This window comes from Talpa occidentalis, unplaced genomic scaffold (genome assembly GCF_014898055.3).
Source record: "Talpa occidentalis isolate TD23 unplaced genomic scaffold, MPIMG_talOcc4v2.1 talOcc4.7, whole genome shotgun sequence".
Classification (NCBI taxonomy): Eukaryota; Metazoa; Chordata; class Mammalia; order Eulipotyphla; family Talpidae; genus Talpa; species Talpa occidentalis.
In genome coordinates this window covers 103,760,003-103,782,583 of record NW_023605083.1, presented here as the reverse complement: position 1 = coordinate 103,782,583, position 22,581 = coordinate 103,760,003, and the positions used below count along the sequence as shown (strand labels likewise).

Here is a 22,581-nt window from a genome sequence, read left to right as displayed (position 1 = left end):
GTGAGACCATCCGGTATTTTTCTTTTTCTTTCTGGCTTATTTCGCTGAGCATGATCCCTTCCAGTGCCATCCATGTTGCTGCAAATTGCATGTGTTTATCTTTTTTGAATGCTGAGTAATATTCCATGGTATATATGTACCACATCTTCTTGATCCAGTCATCTATTTTTGGGCATTTGGGTTTAAACAGCCCTGTCTTAATCCCTTCCTGTTTTGGTTTTAATCCAAACAGGATGGGGAACACAGATCTACCTGGAAGGGAGCTTAAAAAGTTAACTCCTACTTCCCTTTAACAGTTGCCAGCACTGAAGGTGAGCTCAAGGTGGCTTGTCCTGAGATGCTTTCCCTGATGCTCCGAAGCCCTCAGAGATGGTCCCTCATCCTTGCTTTGCAAGCTGTGGCTCTCAAGGTCAGCTGGGGAGCATTAGCGCCAAGACTCAAACTTGAGTCTATCAGGTTCCAGGTCTTGATCCCCACCCACCAAGGGAGAAGGGGTGAGCTCCCCACCCCTAGCACCCTTGGGCTCTGTCTTAGTTGTCTTAGCTTTATTGCACCTGTATATCTCCAGGGCTCTCAGAGTCCCTGCACTGAAAGGCAAGAGACCCATTATAGTGGGGCCACCAGGTGCAGGGCAGGCAGGCTGGGGGGCCGGGAGGCTGTCAAGCACCCCGGTCCCCAGTGAATATGCATTTTCTTTTCTGGGCTCTCTGATGTTCTTTCATGATCTCGCCTCTTCTGTAGTCACTCTGCTCATCCTCTCATAGGCATTTCCCCCTTGCTGTCTATCTCTGAGTGATGCTGCCCTTATAGCTCTGGCCTCTAGGCTCAGGTGTGCACACTTACACATGCCCCCACCCCTACTCCATGTGTCCACAATCAGGCATGTGTGCCACGTGCCCATACTCCCAAGAGCCTTCTGCATCAACACAATCAAGGACACAGGTGATAGCCACAGAGGCTAGTGCCGTATAAAGCCTGATTAATTCACTTACCCTACACCCCTGAAGGGAAATTTAAGGCCCTTGGGCCCTACTTGTCATTTAAGATGGGTTTAAACTTGGTTGTGGCTCTGGGCAGTCTGTGGTCATCGGGAAAGTGGCCTCAGGCACCCTAGTGGTGTCTGCAATCAGGGAGCTATGACCAGGCTTGGTGAGGGGGCACCTTGATGCCCCATACTTGAAGAACCTGTAAGTTCATTGGGAATTATATTCTTTTCTCTGGACAGCGCCCCTCAACAGGCCTGCTGGCCCTGCCAGCTACTGTCCAGGTCCTGCTGTTATAGGACAGGGAGAGGGGCAGCCCAAACCCCGCAAACCTGCCTATTCTAAGTGGGTTCTGCCATCCGCCGCATCAACACAAAACATATGAGACTTTAATGGGAAGGAACTTTAATACAACTAGGAAACAATACAGGAAAGGCAAAGAGTCTAGTTTCTAAATGAAGCACCCAAAGTTACCCATCCCCTCGTGGGTAAAAGTCCATCCAAATGGGATTGGCCCAGAACAAGGCCCCAAAGCCTGCTACAAGTCTAAAGCATCTTCCAGTGGGGACCCACAGAAAAGGGCCAGAAACAACCAGACAAGCCCGGAAGGAAAAGAGCAAAATCAACATCAAGATAAAAGCTGCCATGGTCACCTCCCCACGGGTCTCACCCACATCTGTGTCACCCAGTCCATGACCAAAAGACAAGCGCAGTTTCTTCACATGTGTCTAGGCTCCATGCGCCTCCTCCAGGTCTCCTGGCTCCATCCTGCTTCCTTCCTCCCTCAGTCTCTTCTCCTGCTTCTCTTCTTCCTGCTCAGCTCCACCCTCCCTTGGGTGGGGCAGGGAACCTCCCCCTTTCCTGGGGACCACCCTGTTACAATCCCCCCTTTTAATTTTTATTCCACCATATCTATGGTGGCACAGATCTCATGGTGTAATCTTAGGAGACAGTCTTTTTTCAGGGTTACAATGTGTGTAAGAGAAGCAACAATTAGTCAACAGCATTGTCATGAATGTCCAGTATGAGTTTCATTACTTAAAACTAGTCCATTATCCAAGCATTGGCTAAAACAAGATAGCAAATATATCAAAATCACAGGGAAAGAATGTTAAAATGGTTCAACTTATGCAAAAACGAATTCTCTCAACCTTGATCCCAAACTTTAATAGCATAGCAAAAGTTTGCAAATTAAATCTACTTTTAAACCATTTTTCCTATTTTTGCATAAAATCACAGGGCAGAAAATAACTAACAGCAATTTTTAGCTGGCTTTGTTGAAATACTCCACACAGGATCAGAGCGAACCTGTGGCATCCAGTCGATGTAGGCTTCAGGTATAAAGTTGGTCTCATCAGACTCCACCTGGGCTTCCTCTTCTCGAGGGTACCAGGGCATTTTCGTTGGCCGGGTTGTCCAGTCCTGCCAATGGAGGCAAGCTTCCTCACCTTCTTTGGAGGTCTCTGGAACCCTACAAACAAGGCAAACAGGTTCTCCTCTTCTTGGTTCAGCTCTTTTTCAACTTTCTGGAAGAACTCCACACAAAGCCACACAATTAAACTCACGTCCAATTTTTTTGTTTAAGCAGACAAAATCCCTATGGAAGTTATGCAAAAACAGACTCTGAGATAAGTAGCAAAAATTACTACCACTATTTGTATGCTGTGTTGGTATCAAGGGGAGAGAAAATGTGACAAGTTAGCTTTGCTGGAAAAAAAAATTGCAACCTTGCTGCAGCTCCTGGTTACTCAAAACAAAACAAAAACTTTGTGGATTCAGGACAGAATGCATAAAAAAAATTACCAGTATTATGTCAAAGAAACCTTAGTAAATGTCAGGTGTATTTCCAGGTCTATTCAGTCCTTTGTAGGAAAGTTTTTTACTCTCAACAGTTCCATCAATAGAAATCTGTTGAGACCTTTTCTCCCTACATTTCCAGAAACAATTTCTGTAGATGTGAAACAATTGAATTATACAATATTACAAGGTGACAATCACCATTGACAATTTACATACATACCAGATACTGAGAGGTTTTTTCATACACATTTTAGAAAACTACTGTTAACATTTTGTACATACCAAAGTTTTACCATTTTCCCAAGTGACAATGCTTCCCTTCCAGTTTTACTTCATTAGGTAAAAGCCAAATAGAACAAATTCATCTAATGCCTTCCCAGGAGGAAAGGGAGAAACTTTGTGGAGTGTCTCAGGAGTTCTACTGAGGTTCCACAAAATTTCCTTGCATGAGTCAAATGACAGGCTACCAAATTTGTACTTGAATTTAGATTTCTGGGAAGCTTTGCCATAAATATCAGAAAATTAACAGAACCAACAATATTCAATCTCTATGAAGGTACCGGCTTAGTTCAGTAGCACAATGTTGACAATGAAACCATAACCTTTGTGTTTCCTCATAGCTGGAGACTCTTTTTTTTTTTCAACATTTATGGGCACCATGTATACCAATTTTTCAACCTCTAGAGGCCAAGACAGTTAGACACAAGGACATACAGTCATACAACATGTAGACAAAGACAGTTTTTTTTAGTTATGCCACGTGGAACGTTAGGTAACTGCAGTTTTGTAACAGGGTGGTCCCAAGGAAAGGGGGAGGTTCCCTGCCCCACCCAAGCGAGGGTGGAGCTGAGCAGGGAGAGGAGAAGCTGCAGAAGAGACTGAGGAAGGAAGCAGGATGGAGCCTAGAGACACGTGAAGAAACTGCGCTTGTCTTTTGGTCGTGGACTGGGTGACACAGATGTGGGTGAGACCCATGGGGAGGTGACAATGGCAGCTTTTATCTTGATGTTGATTTTGCTCTTTTCCTTCCGGGCTTGTCCGGTTGTTTGTGACCCTTTTCTGTGGGTCCCCACTGGAAGATGCTTTAGACTTGTAGCAGGCTTTGGGGCCTTGTTCTGGGCCAATCCCATTTGGATGGAGTTTTACCCACGAGGGGATGGGTAACTTTGGGTGCTTCATTTAGAAACTAGACTCTTTGCCTCACCTGTATTGTTTCCTAGTTTTTATTAAAGTTCCTTCCCATTAAAGTCTCATATGTTTTGTGTTGATGCGGCAGATGGCAGAACCCATTTAGAATAGGCAGGTTTGCGGGGTTTGGGCTGCCCCAATCCCTGTCCTATAACAGTTTTACTCCATAGGCTTAGAAAAAAAATGTCAAAGTCCAAAAAAAATTGTGGAGTGTTGCTGGCAGAAAAATTTCTGGTTGTCATCTTACAAACCTAAGACTTTGGAAATAGGAAGGAAAAGTTTTATTAATCACAAGAGTTACATGACCTTGTTTATCAACTTAGGGTTTTCAGTGTTGAAGACTTTTTGTTAGAAGGCAATCCTGGGGTATTCTGTACAGCAACTGAAAGAATAAAAGTAACAGTTAACTTTTAAGCAAAAGGAGTCATCTCTTGTTAGCCACCAAGCAGGCACTCCTTGGGTTTCCTGAAATAGAACCTGAAAAAGCAAAATCAAAATATCAGTAATTAACTTTCAATTAAAAGGAGTCATCTCCTTACTTCTGTTAGCCACTCTGGGACAGAAGCTGAAAGAGCAGATTCAACATCTAAGCATAGATTACACCTCCCCCACACTAGGGAGGGACAACAACAACACAGGTATGAAAACCTGGTACAGTTTTATGATGCACCCTAAAGAGTGCTTTCCATAACAGACCTTCCTCAGTAGGAAGCAGAAACTTAGAATCTTGTCTTACACCAGCAATTGAACAAATCCAGTATTCAAAATGGCAAACATGCCCAAAACAAATTATGTAGACAAAATTCACAGTAGCAAATCCTTTCAGACTCAGACAAAATCTTGTTAATTTTTCTGATCCAGACTTTGCAAAAATTCAAGTTATCTCCAAGAATCCATCATGGCTACCAGCAATTACCAGTTACTGCTTAAGGCTACTGTTTCCTTAACACCCAGGCATACGTTTGCTAATTTAAACACCACTGCTCCACAATTGGCTTGCAAAATCCATCAGGCAGAGAGCAGGAAGTAGCCAAAGACAAAGCAACATACCACTGATGAACCATTATTGCCTTTAGAAATGCTAATGAGACAGCAGAGATTACAAAAAGAAAGAAAGAAAAAAAAAGCTCCAAAGTCCTAGCAACAAGAACCTCTGAATTTTACAAGAGCCCACCAAGTGGCCTCAGACGCCATCTTTGATCTGGCCACATGGTCCAATGTACTGCCTAATCTTTTGAGTAAAACTGGCACAGAACAATTTCCACAAATTAAAATCTGTTAGCAAGTCACTACAAACAAATTACACACAGACACACAGAATCTTCACAAAGCCCAAGCCAGTTTTTCAACAGCAAATCGACATATGAAACAAACACACTGGAGAAACCAAAAATCACATTTGCGCTTATGGTAGCCAGTGCCATAGGGAAGCCCAATTTCCCCATGGGGCTGACTAACCACGGATGGCTCTGTCCTAAATCACGTTGGACGCCAAATCAAGGTTGAGAAAATTTGTGTTTTACATCAGTTGAACCATTTTCAGATTTTTTTTTCCTGTGATTTTTTACATATCTGCTGTCTTGTTTTGGCTAATGCCTCCAGATTTTTTTTTTTTTGGCTTGAACTGGTGAACTATTTTTCCTGGAGTGGAGGACTTTTGCTTTCCACAATGGACAAATACCTGGAGAGACTGGTTTTCTTTCACACTGGAACCTGACAAAATGTTCATCTGAGACTGCATCCCAACTGTAACAGGGTGGTCCCCAGGAAAGGGGGAGGTTCCCTGCCCCACCCAAGGGAGGGTGGAGCTGAGCAGGAAGAGGAGAAGCTGAAGAAGAGACTGAGGAAGGAAGCAGGATGGAGCCAGGAGACCTGGAGGAGGCGCATTGAGCCTAGAGACACGTAAAGAAACTGCGCTTGTCTTTTGGTCGTGGACTGGGTGACACAGATGTGGGTGAGACCCGTGGGGAGGTGACCATGGCAGCTTTTATCTTGATGTTGATTTTGCTCTTTTCCTTCTGGGCTTGTCTGATTGTTTCTGACCCTTTGCTGTGGGTCCCCACTGGAAGGTGCTTTAGACTCGTGGCAGGCTTTGGGGCCTTGCTCTGGGCCAATCCCATTTGGATGGACTTTTACCCACGAGGGGATGGGTAACTTTGGGTGCTTTGCTTAGAAACTAGACTCTTTGCCTTACCTGTATTGTTTCTTAGTTTTATTAAAGTTCCTTCCCATTAAAGTCTCATATGTTTTGTGTTGATGCGGCGGATGGCAGAACCCATTTAGAATAGGCAGGTTTGCGGGGTTTGGGCTGCCCCTCTCCCTGTCCTATAACACAACCTCCATATATTCGATCTTCATCACCATGGAAATGGTGGCAAAAAGTGAAAGGGGGGAATTGTTAGGGGGAAAAGGATGTCCCAAAGCTAATTCCATATAGGCTTGGTGGACTCCACCCCCACCCTAGGTCAAAGTCAAAGACACTGGGAACTCCAAATCCCATCACCACCAAAGGGAAGGTGGCTGGGACCTGAGGGTGGGGTTAAGCAGCCAGGTGGATATAAAAGGCAGACATGTGGGCTTTGGGGATCCCCCATTTTGGCTCTCCGCCAGCTCTGAGAGTGACTTTGGGTTTCCAGGTAGGCGGATCGGGTAGGACGCATTAAAGACTTTATTTCCCTATTTTTTCCCTGAGTTGTACATTTTCCTTATTTCCTTTTCTCTTGTAAATAAACCTTTTATTAACCTTTTGTGTGTGTGTGTGGTAGAGTATTCATAAGTCCCTTTAAAGCGCACGGGTGAGGACCCACAGCCAGGAACCCGTTTTAATATCAGGGTTGCTCTATAACACTGTCACCTTTCCCTATTTGGTGGAAGAGTCTTTGAGGACACTTAGCCTCCCAAACCTGGGGCCTAGTCACAGATATGCCTCACCAGAGGCCACAATGAGGAGCCTTTTGGCCCTCTAATGTAGAAAATGATGAAAATTTTGTGAACTGTTGGTATGAGGGCACAGAAGGGCTGCAGGAAAACCTGTATTGGAGGAGCTGCCTGCCCTCCTCACCCCAGGAAAGTGTGTGTGTGTGGGCATGGGACTTGGTTTGGATTGTTTGTTCCCAAAGTCAGCTTTTTCCTGGGTGCCATGCTGTGCCTACACTGCAGCTCCCCAACATAGCAGGCACCTGGGCCTGGATTGCAAGAGACCTTGCAGGCAGGGTAGGAGGGGGCTGTTAGGAAGGGCGGGTTAGGCCAGGTTCCTAGAGGCCATTAGCAGGTGGTGAGGAAGGCGTAAAGGCAGTTATCAGAATCTCTGTTTGATCCAGCAGAAGCCAGAGACTAGACCAGAGGTGGGGGGGGCGCCTTTGGGCCCTGTTATTCGGGTAAGAGTCGGGCAAAGACTGGGAGGGGAGAGCGGGAGGGAGGCGAGGAGAGGTGGGGCGCGGTGGGGCAGGAGGAAGGGGAGTGGAGGAAGGTAAGGAAGGGGAGGGAAGGCGGGCGGGGAGAGGGGGAGGGGAGGCGGGGAGAAGGGAGGGGCGGGCGGAGGCGGGAAGGGAGGGGGCGGGGGCGGGGGCGGGGCCTCGCGCCGCTCCCCCCCCGCCCTCGCCCGCCTCGGCGCCCTCGCGCCGCAGCATCCCCGCGCCGCACGCCTCGCCCGGCCTCGCGGCTCTCCGAGCCGGGCCTCGCCGCCGCCGTCGCCATTCTGCCGCCGGCGCGTAGGGCCGGGCACCGCAGGCTCTGCGCCAGGACGCGCCGCGCCAGGTAAGCGCGGGGGCGGGCGCGGGCCGCGCAGGTGCGCTGGGTTTACGGGACCCCCCTGGAGCCCGCCCGGAGCTCCCGCCCCGGAGCTGCCCTTACACCGTCTCGGCGGCCCGGGATCCCGACCCCCGCCGGGACCCTTCCGGAGCCGCACTCGGACACCCTGCGCCCCCAGCCTCACCCCCTGGCTCCTACCCGGCGTCCACCCGGACCCCGCACCCGGACTCCAGCCCTGACCCATCCGGAGCCCCGGCCCCGAATCCTCCTCCCGCGACCCTCTCGGGGACCCCTTGGCTCTTCCCCGGCCCCCTCCCGGCGCCTCTTCCCCGGCGCAGGTGGCTCCGCGCGGCGGGGGGGCGCGGGCGAGCTGCTGACCCGGCGGGCGAAGGGGTGGCGCGCTGGGCCAGGCCGGCGGCGCTCGGTCCGCTCGGCTGGGACCCTGCGGCCCCGCCGGCCCGCGCCAGGCTCCCGCGGCCCCTCCTGCCAGGCCTGGCCCCGCGGGCTGCTATTTCGGGCGCGGAGGCCGCAGAGGCCGCGGCCCCAGTGTGCCCTGCCGGCCGGAGCGCGCACTCAGACAGGTGGGGCAGGTCTGCCTGGCTTGGAGGGCTGCAGGCCTCGGCCGTCCTTTTGGGTTTGGGCTGCGTGGTTCCAGCAGGAACCGGGATATTCGCCAGCTTTAGCCTGGCTGCACCTGTTGCTGCCGCCTGGTGAGCTGCAGGGGCCGAATCCAAGGGGTTCCGCCAGTGCAGACTGGGAAGAAGAATTGAGTGGTGCCCTCCATGCTCGTTTGATTTAGTTTTGGGGAGAGGGGAGTGCATGGGCATCTACAGGTGGGCATGTCGCTTCAAATGAGGCCTGCAGTCACTGGTTGGGCCCTGCTTTCTGCAAGTCGTTCTGCTTTTGTTTTGAAAACCTCATTTTACGTTGAACACAACCCAGCTGCATGGGTGGTCAGGTCCCTGCAGGCCATGCCAGACCTGAGGCCTGGAGCCAAGCAGTTGGGCCTCTTGTCCTGAGTCTGTTCAAGTCAACTGGGCACCATGGGGTGGAAGCTTCCTTTTGGGGGGGGGCGGGTGGCAGGTGGCTGCATGAGGTGACATGGGTGGGCTGTCACCTCCTATCTGTCCCAGGCCTGGGGCTTGTCTGCTAACTTCCTGGATGCCGGTATTTGGTAGTGTTTACTGTGTCCCAGAAACAGGCTGCCTTGGCTAGCATGGGGCCAGGATTCTGGCAGAGATAATGGCACGATTGTCACTGGAACGGTTGGTGTCTGTGTCCTTCGTCTTCAGAAATAAAGGAGAATAAGGCAGGCCCACTCTGAGAGCCCTGGCACTGGCACTGCCTCCTACCAGGGAAAGGGCCTTCAGGAATGAGGGGTGGTGTTTGTATGGGAAGGGATTGCCCCCCGCCCCTGGCCAGACCTTCAGACTGATAAAAGTGTCTGCACCTGCAGAATCAAACAAACAAAGAAAAGCTGGTTGCTGGCATTGAGAGGCAACCCTGTTGGGTCCCTCTTTGTCAGAGTCCCTCACTTGCACAGGTTCCCCCCCCGGCATGGCTCCCTCCACACACAGCATTACAGTACGGTGAGCTGGCATGGCGTGGGGCATGGACTGGGCTTTGCCATCTTTCTTTCCTTCCATCTGCCTGAAATGGTGCTGAGGAGTCCCCCAGCCCCCCTCCCTGAAAGCACACTGTCTGTTGGAAATGAGCCTCCCCTGTGAGTGGAGCTCTGGTGACCTTATTGGGGGTCCTGGAAGTTGATGCATCTGCCTGGGCTGAAGTGTGGGGTGCAGCCCTGCTGCTCAGCTGTCTGATGGGTATAGGGGCAGGGAGAGCACTTTAATGGCAGCATCATGTGACCCCTCCGTGTGGTTTGTCCAAGGCCGTTTCATCTGGAGTGCCTTCTCCGCAGCAAGCTGGGATGTCTAGGCCAGTGCTGGGGAGTGCACACTAATGACTGGCTCTGAGTGAGAAGGGAGGCCCGTCTACTGGTGCCAGCACACAGCAAAATCAATAATGCTTTGCAAAGATCAATGGTTTTCATATCGGTTCTCTGTGTTTCTAGAGGGAGCCCACCCCTCCCACACCCAGAGTGGACACTGGCTACTTGGGTCCCCTTCTTTTGGTGGGGGCAGAATGCACATGACTGCAGAGCCTTCTGACCACTTGTGTGGTGAACCTGGGCCATAGCTCCTGCGTTGGCAGCTGGGACCTGTTCCCCCTTCTACCCTGGCGCTCCGGGTGTCCCTGGATTAGAGTCTTATTGCCGTTTGCTTGCTGATTGTTTCATAATATACAGCCATCTTCCCCTTGGTGTTAATTTGCTTAGTTACAAGAACTCGTGGGAAGGTGAGGTGGCATGGCCCCCAGCCTTGGCCAGAGCAACAGCAGTGACTGTTCAGGCTGGCTGTGGGATGAAGCTGCCTGTGTATAATGTGTACATGTGAATTTGCCATGGGTTGGCTGTCAAGGATGGACCCTGGGAGACAGGCTGCTGTCCTCATGGTTCCCAGCTGAGGGCAGGGATATCCTTCTGTCCCCATTCCAGGAGGAAGGATAGATGTAAGAAGGAAAGAAGCAAGGAAGGGTAGGTAGATGGCCCTATCACCCTGGCTTTGATAGGTGCAGCCCTCATGGTTCTGTGTCCATCTGGGGATGTCTTGGGGTGTCGCCTGAGAGCAGGGCCTGTCTAGCAGGCTCCTCTGTGCTGGAGACACAGCATAACTCACAGCCATTTCTAGCCTTTCTGCTGCCAGAGGTGACATGGGGTAAGTGGGTTTTATTAGGAGGAAGTTTCTGCTGACTCTGCCAAGAGCAGGACTCCCCAGGAGCTGGGGTGGCATTTTTCAGCATGCCAATTAAGGTCAGCCTTAGGGTGATCAGATTGGTTCATCCTGGTTTCTTATAGTGGCTCACTTTCCAGCTTCCTGCCCTCAAACCCTGCACTCACTTTACCTGGCAGTGCCATGCCAGCGCCGGGCCTGCTGCCCTCCTAGGGCCATAACAGCACCCCTCCTGGGTGCCAGCCCCCAGAGCCGGCTTCCTGTGACCATGTCCACCTCTGCAGGACTGGCTTGTTATTTGGTCTAAAAGTCTCAGATGTCCTCCCTGGAAGCACCTATTCCCAGTCGCTTCCAAGCAGCACCCTGGGATTGCCTGCTTTGGACCCAGAGCTCACATCAGACAGCGTTTCACCCAAGAAGCACCCTTTTGCCAAATTCTGATATGTATGAGAGAGACAGTAGAGCATTGGTTGAGTGACTGATAATTGTGAAGAATGACTGTATTCCTTACTGGCAGCGTTGTGGTTATATTAAAAAGCTCTTAACCTTTTAGTGAGATACCGGAATGTCTTCAGAGGAAATGGCACAGGGTTATTGTGGGTGAGATGTGGGTGGGAGATGGGCGGGGACGTGGAGGGCAGGATTATCCAGATTGATGGGTGTTGGCTGTGGGCAGGGGTGCCTGAAGGCCCTTTACTCTGTTCCCCTAAGCGCCCCTAGAAACATGCCACAGGGGCCTTCATTTGATGAAGGAATTGAGGCTTCCTTTAAAGAGGTGTTGATACGTTAAGTGAGAGGCCCCTACTTGGGGAGAATGCATAGCACAATGGCACGCGCGCGCGTGTGTATGTGCGTGTGCGCGCGTGCGTGCGTGCAGGTCCTCCCGTGTGAAAATCAGCTGGCAGGACAGAGAACCGTAATGCCTGGACTCTGGGCTGTAGGGGCACAGCCCTGAGCACAGGCTGCCATCTGTGAGGCACGGGGTAGCAGGAGGACAGGGGTGTGTGGGAGCTGTGTTGGGGGAGGAAGTGACTGTGTGTGTGTTGGGAAAGAATTGTGTGTATGTTGAGGGATGGCTGAGCAATGGGAAGGGGAGGGAAGGGGAAGGTAAACTACAACCCCCCCATACATATTTCTGGTCGTTTTTTCCTTTTATAGTGAGATTGTCATTGTAATTATAAAATTAATTTTAAAGAAGGGGTCAGACTACATTAGATAATATTCCATTTTAAGTATTCTACACTTACAAATTTAAATTTGTTTTAAGTGGAATTTGATTTGTAGACATGCCTGTTCCTTCCTAATTTTTTAACAGGATGTGGCTTAAGTCAGGCTCTTGGCAAATCTGGCTCTGGGGGTGCTCTGTGGCTGTGGAAAGCGTGGATGCAGCCCTGCCAGTCACCCGCAGGGCATGGCCATGGGACTGTGGTCCAGGAGGAGGGTTATTCCCAGGCTGTCTGGACCCTGGGAATGGGCCAGCCCTCAGCCCAGCAGGAGGTTCCTGCCCTGCCCTCAGACTCTGCGCAGGCACCGAAGGCAGAGACGGACACCTTGGCAGGTGGGTTTTCCCCTGGTGGGATGATCCCCCGCTGGAGCTGTTCCACTCACTTTCCATGCCTGCTGTGTTTGTCTCCTCTTTTCATTTAGTATCAGGTAGTTTAAGTAACCATAATCTACACCACCAGAAAAAGCGTGAAAGCGGCAAGTGTACAGAGTAACAAGTAAAAGTTGCCTGGAATTCCAGAAGTTTTTTGCTTTTCCATTTTCTGGTCCCATTGCAAGAAATCCAAGTTGCTCTAACAGCTAGAACATAACCTGCTTTGATCTAGCATTCAAGTCTCTGAAGGGTGTGTTTGGAAGGACATGAAGTTCCTGGGGGCCTGCCCTGAATAAAAGGCTGAGCTTGTGCTCACTGTGTTTGGGGAGTTTGAGTTGTTGTTTGCTAGTGTTTTCCGCAGCCTGGGAGGGCATGGTGTGCTGTGCCCTGAATCTGGGGTCATGTCTGCTTGCCCACGAGCCATCTGGCACCGTGCCAACACACAGCCACCCCCTGAGGACATTTTCCCATTCAGTGCTGCTGTGTTCTGTGTATCCTAGTCCTTCTGAGGGACTTTGGGGTCCCACTCAAGTAGAGGTGTGCCGCTGGGCCATTCTGAAAAGTTGGGAGTTTCGTGTCCATGGCAGGTGGTGTTTCTTTCTAGAGCCCTTTTTCTAAGTGCCCTTTCAACTTGAAAATTTTCCCAATTGATGGAGACAACCATTCCTTCCAGCAAAGGTTGATTGAGCACCAATTACAGCTAAGGAACCAAGCAACAGAAGGCACCGCCCCCCAGTTGGACCTTAGACCAGTAGAGAGGGAAAGAAGGTAAGAGGAATAGATGGGGTGCTGTCATGTGTCAGGGTAAGATGTATAGTGTGCAGGTACTCCAGAGCACCAAGGATTTGGGGATGATTGGGATTTGAAATCAGGTGGCCAGTGGACCTCCCTGAGCAGGTGTTGTGAAGGAGGGGCAGAGAGGCCCTGGGGGTATCCTGGCGCCTGTGAACAAGGCCGGAGGGCAGGAGTGGCCTGGACAAAGGCTGTAAGCCTGGCTGCTGCTGGCACAGAGGTGATTTTTTTTTTTTTTAAATGCCTGAATATTTGTTTCAGGAATTCTTTTTTTTTTTTTTTTTCCTAAGATTTATTTATTTATTTATACATGCACCGGGTACAGTCAGAGGCACGGGAGGGTGAGAGAATTCACCAGAGCCAGAGCGGGGAGCAGAGCAGGCAGAAGGACCGAAGTACACTGCTGAGGGGAGCAGCGGGCGGCAGGAGAGGTCTGCGCACCAAATGGGACCCTCCTCCAGTGGCCGGGAGCAGCCGGGGATCAAACCGGCGCTGCAAAGGCTGCGGGCAGCTTCACAACCCAGTGCTCAACCGCTGCGCCACTGGGGAGGCCCACAGAGGTGATATTTTTAAAGCTGTCAGTTGGCATGATAATGTGAGTGTGTCAGGTAGCTGGAGAAGAGGAGGAGTCTAAGGACTGAATCTGGTGCTAAGAAACCAAAGAGGAGTGGCCAGCAAGGCAGAGAAAGCCAGGGATGTGTGGGCATCCTGGGGCCATGGGCAGAATGTGTATGGGGAAGAGGGACTGCCCAGCGAGAGATGGGGGACTGAGTCTTGATCTTGGAGAAATGACCTTGGTGACATCAAGATGACAGAGATGTTTCCAGGTCAGGCCAGTTTGTTCCCCCACAAGCTTTCTTTGACCAGTAGCATATACCAGGCCTGTGTTTGGCCTTGGGATCTACAGACCATGGGGCAGGGGCCAGGCCCCAGAGATTGCTCTGGGATACTGGAGACAGCTGGATGGGACTGGAGAAGGAAGGAGGTGCAGGGTGGGGCTTGGGCGCTGGTGGACCTGACCAGAAACTGAGATTGAAAGTAGAGCCTTGTCCTGTGGGTGGCCGAAACTGAGAGAGACCTCTTTTAATGTTCCCCTGCATTTTGTAGTGGCCCAGCCACTAGCAAGGATTAGGTTTTGTCTACCAGATCGACTCAGCACTGCATCCACTGAGTGCTGCGTGCGTTATATATGCCCCCACAGTATGGTCCCCCATCCTGCGGCATCGCAGCCTGAGAAACAGGTCAGAAGAAGAGTTCCAGCCCCACCCTAGACCCCCCAAATCAGGGGTGCTGGCCGTTCAGGGGACTTTGACTTTGTTGTTTAAAAGCCACTCTGGGGCCTCCCTGGTGGTGCAAGGGGTTGGGACGCAACCTATGAAGCTGTCCACAGCCACTGCAGCGCAAGTTCGATCCCCGGCCAGGGAGCTACACATGTGGTGCAGCAGACCTCTCCTGACTCGCCTGTTGTTCCCCTCAGCAGTGTATTTCAGTCAGTCTGCCCGTTCTGCTCCCCACACTGTCTCTGGTGGATCCTCTTACCCTCCACACCTCTGGACTGTACCCTTTCTTGTATGCATAAATAAATCTTTTTTTTTTTTTTTAAATAAAAGCCACTCTGCCAAGAGTGCCCTTTGGGGTGCACCCCGGTGTGTTGTGGGCCTCAGTCTGCATGCACAGTAGATTGGGGTGCTTGCCGTAGAGGTAAAATTTCAATAGTTTTATCCTGGTATAATTTACATAAAATAAAAGGCACTCATACAAAATGCACTGTTCGGTGAATTTTGACAAATGTATACCTTCATACAGCTGCTGCTTCGACCTTGCTACAAGTGGGGGTCGGGGGATGGTGGTAGGTAGATTCCAGCCCACATATCAACAGCACCGTGTCCTTCATTCACTACCTGCAGCATTTTGCAGGCTTTTGAAGCAGCTGACCAGAAGGAGCAGAGACTGGCTATGTGGCTTGAGCACATGCCCCAGATTCCCTGCTGCCCATTTGCACTCACCCCTAGGTCATAATCACCTGTCTGCTAAGGTTAGATTATTATAGATGAGACTTGTTTCTTCAAGAGTGTCAAAGGGGAAGAGTATATTATAGACACTCATATCATACTTTCTCCATTTAGCACAATGTTTTTGACATTCCTATGTCTTGCTGTGTATATCAAGTCTTTGTATCTTTTATTGTTGAGTATGATTTCATTATGTGGGTGTGCATGATTTATTGATTTACTCACCTGTTGGTGAATATTTGGACTGTTTTCTGGTCTGGTTATTGTGAATAAAAAAGCGCTGTGAACTACAACTCAGTGACAAAAGGTCAAACAGCCAGTCAGATCACATGGAGGCATATCTCCAAAGAAGATACAGAAGTGACAGATAAGCAAATGCAAAGATACTTCCCATGTCAGCAACAGGGAACTACAAATCAAAACCACAGTGACAGACTACCCACTGGAATGGCTTTAATTAAAAAAAAAATATAGAAAAAAACAGTGTGGGTGAGCTTGTGAAGAAATCAAACCCTCATAAATTGCTGGTCTGATATAAAATGGTACAGAACTTGGAAAAAGTTAAACATCAGTTTCCTACGTGACATGGCACTTCCATTCTTGAGCTATACCTACAAAGATATGAAAACAGATTCCAACAAAACTTGCATACAACTGACCATAGCAGCATCACTCACAACAACTGAAAGATGGAAACACCCCCAGTGCCCACCAGTGAGGATGAGTGATCAACTGATGTCCATCTGGAAAGTAGAATATTATCAGCCATAAAGAAGGAAATACTGATAAATCCTATGACATGAAAGACTCTTGAAGATGTTATGCTTAGTGAAAGTCATCAGGCATAAAAGGACGCATAGTGTATGATTCTGTCTCTCTGAAATGTCCAAAATGGGCAGATCCATAGAGACAGAAGCAGATTAGTAGTTGCCTGGAACTGAGGAAGGGGAGACTGGGAGTTAGTGTTTAATGCCTTCTGGAACTAGATAGTGGTAATGTTTTTGCATAAAATTGTGATTCTACTCATTTTTTTGGTCACTGAATTGTACTCTTTAAAGTGGTTAAAATGGTAAATTTTGTTATAAGTATTTTATTGTACTAAAAAACAATATTAAAAAAGTGCTGGAGCGTTCATATGCAAATTTCAGTGGATTTAATGCAAATCTTAGTGGACACCTGCCTTGTTTGCCTTTCTCTTGAGTGCTTGCTATGAGTGGGATTGTAGTGTTGTGCAGTGGATGTTTATTTAGCTTTAAGAAATCTGCGACCTTTTCCAGAGGGCTGGCATCATTGTGCATGGTTGCTGCTAATGTGTGAGATGCAGTGTTGCACATCCTTGCCAAGACTTGCTGTTTCTTTAATTTTAGCTCTTCTAGTGGGTATGGATGGTCTAGTGCTGTCTGGATGGTCTAGTGCTGTCTGCTTGAAGCTTTAGTTAAGCATTTTTCCCACTGTTTCTTACCTCTTAAGTATCTGTTCAGATCTTCTGCTCACCTTTTAATTGGATTATTTGTCTTATATTTGATGTACAAGGCTTCTTTACATCTCCTAGATTCAAATCCTTTGTCATATATTTTTATAACAGATATTTTCAAGTTTGTCTACTTTGTTAATGATATCTTTCAAAGGACATTTTATCTTAAGCCCGGTTTCATCAAGTGCACCTAGTTGTGCTTGTTGTGTCTTATTTAAGAAATCTTTGTCTAACTCATAGTCATAAAGATTTTCTTCAGAAAAATGCTAGTTTTAGCCTTTTATGTTCAGATCTGTTATCCATTTTGAGTTCATTTTTAACTGGAAAGTGCTAAGGATTGAGGTTCATTCTCTTGCTTGTGGATCTCCAGTCGTTCTGGCACCATTTGTTAAAGAAATTATCCCCTCCCCTTTGAATTATTATCTTGGCATCGTGTTTGAAAAATAATTGATCGGATATGTGTGGCTTGGTTCCTGAACTTGATTCTGGTCCATTATGGCTTCTTCCCCATCAGCCCCAAACCACACTGTCTCATGACACTTGCTTTATAGTAAGTTCTGGAATCAGATGGTGTGAGTCTTCCGATATGCTTCATTTGCAAAATTGTATTGTCTAGCCTGGCTTCTTTGATTTTTCTATAAATTTGAAATCAGCTTGTCATTTTCAACAGAAAAGCCCGTTTGGCATTTGGCTGGGATTGCATTGACGTTATCTTACATCAGTTGGGAGGGAGAAACCTCGGGACCATGTAGAGTGAGCTCTACAGGCAGAGAGCTTGAGTATCCACTGGTGTTCACTGTCCTTCATTTCTCTTAATAGTGACTCATAGTGACCAGTAACCGGGTCTCACCCATATTTAATTAAATTTTTTCATAAGATTTCCTGTTTCTGAATGTTATTATAAATGAATTTTTAAAGTTTTGTCTTCCAGTTACAGTGTTTAGCAATACAATTGCTTTTTTAATATTCTTTATTCTGCCACTTTTCTGAGTTCACTTGCATGATTAAATAGCTTTTTTGGGGTATAGTCCCTTAAGATTTTGCACAAAGATAATCCTGAAAATTGGGAATGGGGATCACCTCACTTCTGTCTTTCAAATTCAAATACTGCTTGTTTCTGTTTCTTCTTTTATTCGTTTGACTAGGATCTTCAGTCAGTGCTAAACAGAAATAACAAAAGGGAACATTTGTGCTGTTTTGTGTTTCAGATTTTAGGAAGAAAACACTTAATGTTTTTTCATTAATATAAAGTTAAGGTGAAGATTTTATGTAGCTGCTTTTTGAGATTGAGGAAACTTTCTAGTTTTCAGACGGTTTTTATCTGGAATGGACATTAAATTTTGTGATAGACCTTTCTGTATTTGCTAAGATGATCGTATGGTTTTTTCACCCACAAATAAAGTGAATTGTATTGATGACTTTTTGAATGATCAGCTGCCTTGCTTTCTACCACCAACCCCAGCTGTTTATGATGTGTTACCTTTTTTCTGTGTCTATTGATTTAATTTGCTATGGGTTTTTTTTTTTTTTTAAGATTTATTTATTTATCCACATAAGAACTGGGATGTGGGCCAGAGGTGGGGGGAGGTAAGAGAATTCACCAGAGGCAGAGTGGGAGCAGAACAGGCAGATCTACTGAAATGCACTGCTTAGGGGAGCAGCAGGTGAGACAGGAGAGGTCTGCTGTGCCTTGTGGGTAGCTCCCTCATGGGGGGATCAAACTCATGCCACAGTGGCTGGATGGCATGATAGTGGCTGAGACCTAACCCTGCACCACCAGGGAGGCCTGATTCGCTGCAGTTTCGACTAGAGTTTTTGTAGCTGTTTTCACATGGGCTGTGGCATTCTTTCCTTATGATTCTGTGTGGTTGTGTAAGGGCCATGCTGCTCTGGACTGTGGTGTGGAAGTGTTCCTCTTTGTTTATTTTTAGTAGAAGAGTTTGTGGAGGGCTGTTTTTGTTTCTTCCTTAAAGGTTTGATAGAATTTACTAGTGAAGACATCAGGGATTTTCTTTCGGGGGGTTTTATGTGATTTAAGTTTGTTGGCATAAGTTATTAAAATTTTCTTTTTCTCCTTGAGACCATTCCAGTGTTTTAAGGAATCTGCATTTTATCTCATTTGTCAAATTGGTGCAGAATTGTTCATAACATGCCTGTTATCTGTTTAATGTCTCTACAATCTACCTGATGTTCCCGCTTTCATTTTTGTGCCTTTAAAAACAAAACAAGAACTCACAGCTGCCCAGTTACATCAGGATCTCTTGGGATGAGAGGATGGGGACCGGGCTTTGATAAGCTGTCCCAGAGTTGAGGGCCTTTGAGTGGAGGAGGGAGAATTTATCTTGACATGCAGAGGTTCTGGGCAGGCCTACCAAAGTAGGGAGAAAGATGAGCTGACTTGTTTAGTTTATATGCAGCAAATAGCCTTTTAAGTGTCTCATTCTGTGAGTTTTGATATGTCTCCCTCTGGAATCAGGACTCTTCCGCTCAGAGACATTTCTAGAATACCTTGTAAGTGGAGCCGCACTGTCTGTCACCTCTAAGTCTGACTTTGGCTGCATAGCACAGTTGTGCAAGTGTTGAACTGTAGCTAATGGAATCAAACCCGTGTTGGGGGTGACAGGCCTCTGAGCAATGAGTGGGAAGGAGGTGTTGTGGGAAAAAATGACATGGTGACATTCACAGTGCTCTCATAGTAAATGCCGTGCCACACTCCCTGTACTATCTTACCAGGACTGTCAAATTGGGACAGTCCTTCTCCCTCCTGCAGTTGAGGACGTTGGGAACCGAGAGAATAAAAAGTATGTTCACAGGTTCCTAAGGCGGGATGTAAGGACAACAAAGTCGTGAGCCTGGAGTTGTGCCTCTGAGCCCATGGGGAGGCAGGTGCTCCCCAGTATGCCTGGTGGTGCCCTTGGTCTGGGTGTTTTAAAGAATGGTGTACTCTTGGCCATTGCAGTTCAGCATCTAGAGGTATATCTAAGGAATGATGGATGTGAGAAACATTTATTAGAAAGGGTGTTCCCAGTATTTATAAATACAAAATCCACATGCACAGTGAGATAGTATGGGGTGGAGATACAATTAAGGTGGCCAGTCTCTAAAAATCACAGCACGACTATGACTAAGGCAACGAGAAGTCAGCCTAACACAACAGATGCTAAAAACTGTTCCCAAAGCAGTATGCACGCCGAGGACCTAGAATTTGCCTAGAAAGCACTGATATCTAGCATGTGTTCCAGTTTTGTCATGTGTTCAGTGGGTGAGGTTGCCTTTGTCTCTGCTGGATGCCATCCACATGTCTCTGATCTCCTGCAGTAATGCTCGTTAGGGAAATCATAAAGGAAAGAGCCAAAGAAAAAAGGGAAAAATAGGACTCTTGATCCCACACACATATTGTCTTAAGAGCCCAGCACCCTTTGCCTTAGATTTGTTGTACCTGCCTTGTTTAAAAAGCAAGTGGGTGTTTTACTGTTTGTTGTACTTTTAAGTGGAAAACACCGTGGGAAGAAGCCCAGCGAGTTGGCCTCATCCAGTTGGGCCTCACCCAGCACCCAGCTGCTGACTCGGGTGTTTGTGACTGTGTCCAGGCGACACTGACCAGAAGTGGTCCTGCGGGCCGGAAGTGCCATAGGTCGGTGCCGTGGCTCCAGCGAGAGCCTATTAAAACAGTGTGAGGTTGACCTGGAGACGCTGCCCTGGCCTGTCCTCCCAGGTGTGGTGTGCTTGGCCTCAAACCTGCCCTCCTCCTTGAGCAGGGTTAGTCAGCAGGGATTCCTGGGGTTGAGAGAGGGGGAGCTGGGAAATCCCGATAACATGTGAAATATTCCTTCTTGGAAAACTGAAATGAAGTGTACATGGAATTCTGTGTGGTGTTTAAACCCAAGCTTTGGAGAGATTTTAAGTGCACGTATAATATTGCCAGAAACATTTTTTATTAGAATATTAAAACTTCAAAATGATCAAGGAGTCTGGCTGCTTTCAGACCCTGAGGGTGACTCACAGGAAGACTTGCAATTAATACTGCGAGGCAGCGCCCACACACGTATCCATATGCACATGCACACATGAGTCATATGTGTACACTTTGCACATGTGCATACACACAGATCCACACGATCATGCTTATGCACACACACATGCACATACATCACTAAAACTAAAGTTTCCCTCAACTGCACACCGACCCTTAACTATATACATATGGTACGCTCTGGTATTTTGTTCAATTGCATCTTATTTTAAAAGCTTTTTTCCACCTTCCGTATTGAAAACTACAAACCCCGGTCTGGTGTCTTACCCTGTGTGTGAGTACAGGACACTGAGCTTCTGCAAGCTCTGTATTGTCGTGAGATATCCCGGCTGACTTGTGCCTGCGCCCTCTCCCCCTGGCTTTCTCTTAAGTCTGGCACAAGTCAGGGCCTGGAGCAAGGGGACCACATTTGTCTCTCCTCCTGGGACTACTGTGGGGCTCAGGAGCTGCACGGGTGCTGGAAAACTGGGTCAGGCCAACCCCCTGAGCAGGCAGAATGGGATCTCTGCGCGTCTCTGAAACCTGAGGTCGGAGCTTGGGTTTCAAATGTGGGATGTTGGGAAGCCGCCAGGCTCCCTCTGGCCTCCCGTTCTGTTTATGTCCCCTCTCTCTGTGCAGGACACAGCCCCCATGCGCAATGGGAAGACCACCAGGAGCAGGGCTTGGTTTTCACTGGCTCAGCAAATCCTGGAGGGTGGAGGGAATGAGATTTGTAAAACAGACACCAAGTGTGGTGGGAGGCAGCCCTCAGGGAAATGTTCCTCTGCTGTAGATGCTCTGCCTTCTGAGAGCCAGTGGGCCTGGCTTGATTTCCATGGGTGAGTGTGCCATTTAGAACAGGCATATTATTTCTGACCACCCGGCTTAAAATGAGAGAGCCAGAACATACCACCCTCTCATCTTTCATCAGAGGAGGTGACCTGTGCCCACACCAGCTCCTGAGTAAGCGCGTGGTGATTTCAGGAGTGCTGCTGAGATGTTTTGAGTCAGGACTATTTTCATGCCCATTTTAGCACTTACGTTACAGTCACCGAAGAAGGAAAAACACTTTTCCCAAACACAGCTCCATTCATTGACAACCTCAGGTGTCAGCCGGCCCAGGCTGCGGGAGTGGGGAGGTGACTGGGCCGCTGCCTGGCCCTGCTGCACAGCAGCCCTTTCCTGCAGCCTGATCTACATCAGCCTGGAGCGTGGTTGATGCTCTTGAGCTCTGTGCAGGGCCGACCTGTGCTTATCTTTATGTGCACTGTTGCCTGTCTGCTCAATGCTGGAGAAAGTCAGATCTCATGGAAGAAACAATGGGGCTGTGGGTCATAGTGGTCTTCTGCCTCGCAGAGTGGGCCAAGCTCAGGGGTGAAACCTTCCCTGCTTCCTTTCCCATCTTGAAATTCAGGGGACCGACAAGGAATGGCGGGAGCAGCCAAATTTATCTGGTGGGCCAGACTTTTCTCTTGAGTCTCATCTTTGCATTTCCTGCTTCCTTCCTTGGTGGGCTATTTGCAGACTTCACAGCAATTTGACTCAGCCTCGTTCTGCTCACAGCAGAGTCCAGCTAAATTGGCACCCAGGGTGAGGAGAGAACCCGGAGAGGGCTCTGGCGCCCACTGGGCTTATCACATAGATGTGGTTCTGCCTGGGTTTCCCCGTGTCCACTGCGCTCACCGATGTTGCTCATCCCCTGTGTGTTACAGGCCGCTTGCATGCCCGACTCCATCCTCTTGCTTGCTCTGGCATTCCGTCGTGTGTGTCTGTGTCTGTGTCGTGTCTGTCTGTGTGTGTGTGCATGCATGTGTGCATGTGCGTGCTCGACAGCTTCGTGCCCACTGTGCCCATCATGTGTGTGTGTGTGTGTGTCTCTGTGTGTGTGCATGCGTACGCGCATATGCGTGCTCGACAGCTTCGTGCCCACTGTGCCGTTGGCTTGGTTTCTGACTTGGGCTGTTAGGAATGCGGCCTGTGTACATGCTCGCCCCTTTATTCTCCTTTGAGGAGGTCCCTGATTTTTCATGGCTCATCTTTGTTAGCAGACAGCTTGCCTCATCTGTAACTGGGTTCCTGGAATTTGAGTCTCAGACCTTCCTGCAGGTACCTGGTCTCCAGCAACCGCCGCCCCCCCCCCCCCAAGCCTCTCCTTCCACCAGGAGCTGCTGATGCCTACTGGTC

General features: G+C 48.6%; 1 protein-coding gene across 2 annotated transcripts in view; it reads left to right on the top strand.

The window, feature by feature from the left end:
- Nucleotides 1–7,667: 7,667 nt before the first annotated feature.
- Nucleotides 7,668–22,581, top strand: part of SEMA4D (semaphorin 4D) — an 83,133-nt gene continuing 68,219 nt past the window's right edge. The window contains exon 1 of one of the 2 annotated variants that reach the window (XM_037494515.2): nucleotides 7,668–7,727. The gene's annotated coding sequence lies outside the window, so the exon portion shown is untranslated. Of the gene's footprint in view, nucleotides 7,728–12,855; nucleotides 12,876–22,581 lie in introns of those variants that run through there. The other variant, XM_054689569.1, reaches the window with a different exon arrangement.